Below are 6,000 nucleotides of genomic sequence, written 5' to 3'. Positions count from 1 at the left end.
TTCCCTTGTCTTTGTAATTAATGAGATGAATCTTCATCTAGGAACTTGAATGGGGGTTGTACTGTGTACTTAGAATCATGAGTTTGACAGTACCTATGCAATCTTGAACAGAGCATGTAATGGATTATAGTGGTTTGTTTTTTTTTTTGTTTGTTTGTTTTGAGATAGGGTTCTCTGTGGTTTTGGAGCCTGTCCTACAAGCCTAGCTCTTGTAGACCAGGCTGGTCTCGAACTCACAGAGATCTGCCTGCCTCTGCCTCCCAAGTGCTGGGATTAAAGGCATGCGCCACCACCGCCCGGCTATATAGTGGGTTTTTAAATTATTGATTTATCTGTGTTTATTTTATCTTGGATGAACCTGATTAAAACATTTATTGCACAGGGCTCCATAAGGAGGGTCAAAGGAACAACACAAGGAGTTCAGCTGGACCTCTGAAACAGCAGTGTAAAGATACACTTTTGGTGGAGTTTACAAGTCATACAGGGTGCTTAAGACCAGTTGTCCCACCAAGCGTTCATGTTTCTTTGATTGCTAAGGGAAAACAACAGAGAAACACAGGCAGAAAACCATGATGCATGCCTCTCAAGAAAGCTAGACCAAGTCAGTTCCATGAGTCTCTGCAATTTTTTTCTTTTCTATTTTCTCTGCATTATACTTATTAGCATTTGACATTTTATATATAAACCAATTTGATTATTGTTATCTTCTCTTTCAACGCCATTAGAAAATGTATTTTATCAGAGACAGGAATAGTTGTTATTGAGAATAGCCATTGCAAGGTATGTTCCTTTAATGAAAAGTTGCATCTGAAACCTGTTTATTCTTTCTTATGAAGCTTATGAGCAAGGCAAACCTGTTTGCCTTTTCTTACCAAGAGTCCCAGTAGCTTTAGCTAATGAACTGACTAATGAACCAACAAGATGGCTGTAGCCTTGAGGGAAGGAGCTGATTGTCTGCTGCTGCCTAGCCGACAAAGCTACAATTAACTTAGCTGTCAATGTCAGAGATCTGAGAAGATTAACCAAAATGACAGAATCTAGTTCACAGTCCTTCATCTAGACAGACATCCCAGGCTTCTATGGACTCTATGGTGATGAGGGCAGAGTTGTCAGACAGCAGTCTTGGCTGCCCGACCCAGGGGACGAGAGACTTTCCTATGGATGAGGAACACGGGGATGCTGGCCTTACCCTGTTTAGGCAAAGTGGGGCAATCAACTCTCCAGTGTCATGCTTGTCCACAGTTCGGGCAACAAGTGAGGATTTAAGGCAATCTCATCTATGGTTAGCAGTTAAAGTTACCATCATCCAGGTGGTGTTGTCTGTTGCTGTGAGTGACCACTGTCATCTTGGAGCCCTTGGGAGTCACTGCTAGAATCTGAATTCTCTGTCATATATAAGTTTTAATATCTTAAATGCTGTTTTCAGCAAATATCTGGCAGTTTGAGGACTTGAGCCAAACAACCCTTGTTTGTTTTTAGTTGTTTTAGGCTATACTTTGAAAATATATAAGAGGGTAGATAAAATTTTCCTGTACTTGTTACATTAGTACTTAGCATGACTTATTAGTTCTAAACATCTCAAGGTTTAATCATCTTTAACGGTTTATAATAAAAATATCAATTTCTGAATTGAAGCTCTTTCTAGTATCAAGATAGGACTTTTAACTCATAAACATAGTCTACAAAGAGACTGGAAATTTTCCTGATTCCTACATAGTGTACCATTATAGAAACATAACAGTTTCTTGTATTACTCAGTTTACCAAGATAGCCACAGCTTAACAACGCCAGTAAAAACAAGGAGGTAAGATATATATTTTTAAGCCAGTTTTCAGAAAGTTGAATAAATCTTGAGAAACATTCTTTAAGCCAGTGGTGCATTGTTATGCAAGCATTTGACATGCAGGTGACCCCAGGCTGCTCCTATAAAAAGGTCTTTTGAAGCCGGGCGGTGGTGGCGCACGCCTTTAATCCCAGCACTCGGGAGGCAGAGGCAGGCGGATCTCTGTGAGTTCGAGACCAGTCTGGTCTACAAGAGCTAGTTCCAGGACTGGCTCCAAAACCACAGAGAAACCCTGTCTCGAAAAAACCAAAAAAAAAAAAAGGTCTTTTGACCCTCAGAGTCCCAAGGTTGAAAAACTACTCCAAGTTCTTTGCCAGACTGTTTAAGGTCACTGTCTTATTGCATCACAATATAGAAATATCCCAGTTTTTCACACTTAGCAGTTATGACCCTAAATTTAGCTGGCCAGTAACTACAACGGGTGTTTGGGATTCCAGTGTAGTACTGAGACTTTCTCAAGATGATCCTTTTAAGCATAAAAACCATGTTTTCGGGGTTGACATATTTCAGTTGACAAAAACAGTCAGAAGCAGAACTAAAGAGGTTAAAAAGCAATTTGAACATTGCTTAGAACTATAGACATTGATGGATTAGATTTTTGTTTTAAGACTACCTATGTGGGGATGGAGAGATGCCCCAGTGGTTGAGAGCATTGACTGCTCTTCTAGAGGACCTGGGTTCAATTCCCAGCACCCATATGGCAATTCATACCTGTCTGTAACTCAAGTTCCAGGAGATCTGATGCCAAGATGCCAATGCACATAAAATAAAAAATAAATTTTTAAAAACTACCTATGTAACCTTCTGATTATTAATTCTGTGTTGAAGTTTTGAGTTAACCTTTTCATTACAAACATTACAGACTTTTAGCCATGCCCAATAAATTTATAAACCAATAATTCCTTGGTTGCTCTGCTCTAGTTCTTCCTGCTGCCAATTTTTGACCTTGGACATAGAGACTTTAAAAGCTAGTCTGGGTCTGAAAAATGTAGGCCATAACCAATTCCAGAGCCAGTTTTTCAATAAAACAGAACGGTGCAAAACAACTTTAATATTATCAAAGCCCAGTTGACATTTGAATCCCCATTACATTAGTTCCAATGGCCAGAATGCCCAGAGATTAATTCTGAGCTCTGGTGGCTGGCTGCAACAGTAACAGCCGAGCTGTAACCAAGACACAGAGCACATAGTAAACCCATACATTCAAGACACAAACATGCAATGGCCACTTTCATGCATTCAAACATTAAAACAGACGACACTTTTCTCACTTCCTCCAGATATAATTTCAAGGAGGATGTCTTGCTACCTGCTGGCTCCCATTCTCACTGTCTCTGGAAAAAGCTGCCTACAGATTCAACTGCTGCATTCTGCAGTCACACACTGTCATTGAATTACTTCAGACTGCAGCTCTGGGCAGTGGTGAGGCTCAGCTTACAGGAGCTGCAGCACTCCAATAGCAGAGCCGGCTTGTCAGTCTTTGTAAAGGAGCTGCTTTTTTTCTTTTTGAATATGAAACACAGAGCAAAAATTAAGCAACTAAACAAAACTACAGACAAACTGACAGACATGGACAGATTGTTGCTCCAAGGACAACCAGTAGGAGAAGAGATGGGAAAAGAACCAGATAGTTGGTTAGTGGGACCCAGACATCCGGCTGCTCCATCAACCTGGCCCAGGAGGCAGATGAGGCATCATCACTGGGAAGACTGTATCTCCCGAAATGTTGGCCTTCTTTTGGAACTCTTTGAAATATTGCAAAACAAAGTCTAGAGGTATAGGGGAAGCTGAAGAAACTTGTTTTATGATCTCTAAGTATAAAACAAAACAGAGACTGACAGAGAAAAGTGAAACCAAAAAACAAAGCTGACAGTAACGGGCAGACAGACAGGACAAGACACTTAGGGAAGATGCAAAATCATGCCTAGATACATGTTCCTCCGATGGGAAAGCGAGGAAAGGGACGTCTCCCATCCTCTGAGCTTAAGATGAATACTGCATCCAATTTCTCCTTTGGGTTCAGATAGGTATAAACCAGAAACCAGAAGCCAGAACCTGGGATTACAGGCTTATGCTACCACTCTTGATTTATGTGGTTCTAGGAATTGAACCAGGGCTTGTGCGTGCTAGACAAGCAATTTCCCAACTGAGCTTCATCATCACTAGTACTTTCTTTTCTTCTCTCTCTCTCTCTGAGACAGGGTCTTGCTAGGTGGATCATGCTGTCCTTGAACTCACAGATCAACCTTCCTTTGCTTTCCAAGTGTGGGATTAAAGTTCCTTTGGAGAGGGATTGAGGCAGGGTTCCTTTGTGTAGCCCTGGCTGTCCAGAACTTACTTTGTAGACTAGGTTGGCCTTGAACTCACAGAGATCAACTTGCCTCTGCCTTCCAGAGTGCTGAGAAAGCTACTCCCATTTGTTTCTAATGGACTCAAGCAACTAATACAATTTGAGCTAACAATACCCTTATTTTGTCTTTCTCATCACTATTAAAATATTAATATTATCAATATAAATATTATTGATGTATTGATATTACTATTACTAATATTGTGTGCATATATGGTGTGGCATGTGTCAGTCCACACGTGGAACCTAGAGGACAACTTTCTCAAGTCAGTTCTCTCCTTGACCCAGGACAGGACTCAGGTCATCAAGCTACATGGCAGGTGCTTCTACGCAATAAGCTGTCTCACTAGCCCAAACCTGTTTACTCATAATAAATGTCTGCTGCCTTATGCAGGATCTAGGATACTGACAAGTAAGCGAATGTCAAAATCTTGGGGGAGAAGATATAACTCAAGGGGTGTAACAACTGGGGAGCAAGTGTAAGACCCTGGGTTTGATTACCAGCACTACACACATATACAAATCAAAACTCTACACGTTACATGTACACTTATAATTTTAAGATTTTGGGCGTTTTTTTTTTTTTTTTTTTTGAGACAAGGTCTTGCTAAGAAATTTTTTTGCAAAGATGGCTCAATGGTTAAGAGTGTAGATGCATGTGTGTGGACACAGGAGCTATCCACCTTGGTTTTTGAGATAGGGTGCCTTACAGACCTAGAGTTCACAGATTTGTCTTGTCTGGCTGGCCAGCAAGTTCAGGGGTCCACTTGTACTACTCCCTGCTCAGTGCTGAGATTAAAGCACACACCACCACACCTGGCTTTTCTTCTTTTTAGACAAAGTTTCTTTCTGTAGCCTTGGTTGTCCTGGAACTCACTCTGTAGACCAGGCAGGCCTCAAACCTAGCTCTGTCTCCTGAGTGCTGAGATTAAAGGTATGTGCTACCACTGCCTAGCCATACCTGGCTTCCTCCCCCTCTCCTTCCCAAAGACAGGGTTTCTCTATAACAGTTCTGGCTGTCCTGGAACTCGATCTGTAGACCAGGCTGGCTTTGAACTTAGAGAGATCCTCCTTAAATGCATGAGCCACCATTGCCCAACCACATTTGGCTTTTTAACTCGGGTTCTGGGGTTAACCTCAGGCCCTTAGGGGCTGCAGAAATGACTCTACAGTTACGAGGACTAGTCGCTCTTCCCAAGGACCTGGCTTCAATTCCTAGCAGCCATACGGTAGCTCAAAACAGTCTAACTTCACTTTCTGCTGGCCTCTGAGAGTACCACACATGCACCAGACACAGAGTCCCTCTCTTCTAGTCAGTGCTGTAATAGAAAAACCTGAGGATTAACTGACTACAAAAATCAAGCTTCAATTTCTCTACCATCTTCTTAAATACAACCTAAATGGTAGATTTATGCACTCTTGAGAATTTGGGAAAAACAATGAATAGAAGAAGTTCTACCTAAAGTACCAGGGTATTCATGGATCTCCTCAAATTTAATTATATCCTTACCCTTCTTAGTCACAGTTTGAATCCACCTTACCTTGTCAATCCTTTTAGTGTATGCATTTTCATGTGTGTGTAGGTATGCATGTAGACTGCACACATTTGTGAATTCAGAGGATGACTTTGTTGTATCCTTTCTTCCTTTCCCTGGCCTGGAGCTCACCTGGTTGGCTAAGTCAGCTGGTCATTAAGCCCTAGGGAGCGGCAGTCTCAGCCTCCCGGACACAGGGGTGATAACTGTGTGCCACCTTGCCTGACACTTTTAATGTGTCTGGGGAGTGAACACAGGTCTGTACTTTTGCA

Source organism: Chionomys nivalis, chromosome 5 (genome assembly GCF_950005125.1).
Source record: "Chionomys nivalis chromosome 5, mChiNiv1.1, whole genome shotgun sequence".
Lineage (NCBI taxonomy): Eukaryota > Metazoa > Chordata > Mammalia > Rodentia > Cricetidae > Chionomys > Chionomys nivalis.
The sequence above is the reverse complement of the archived record's forward strand: the minus strand, read 5'-3'. Positions refer to the sequence as shown.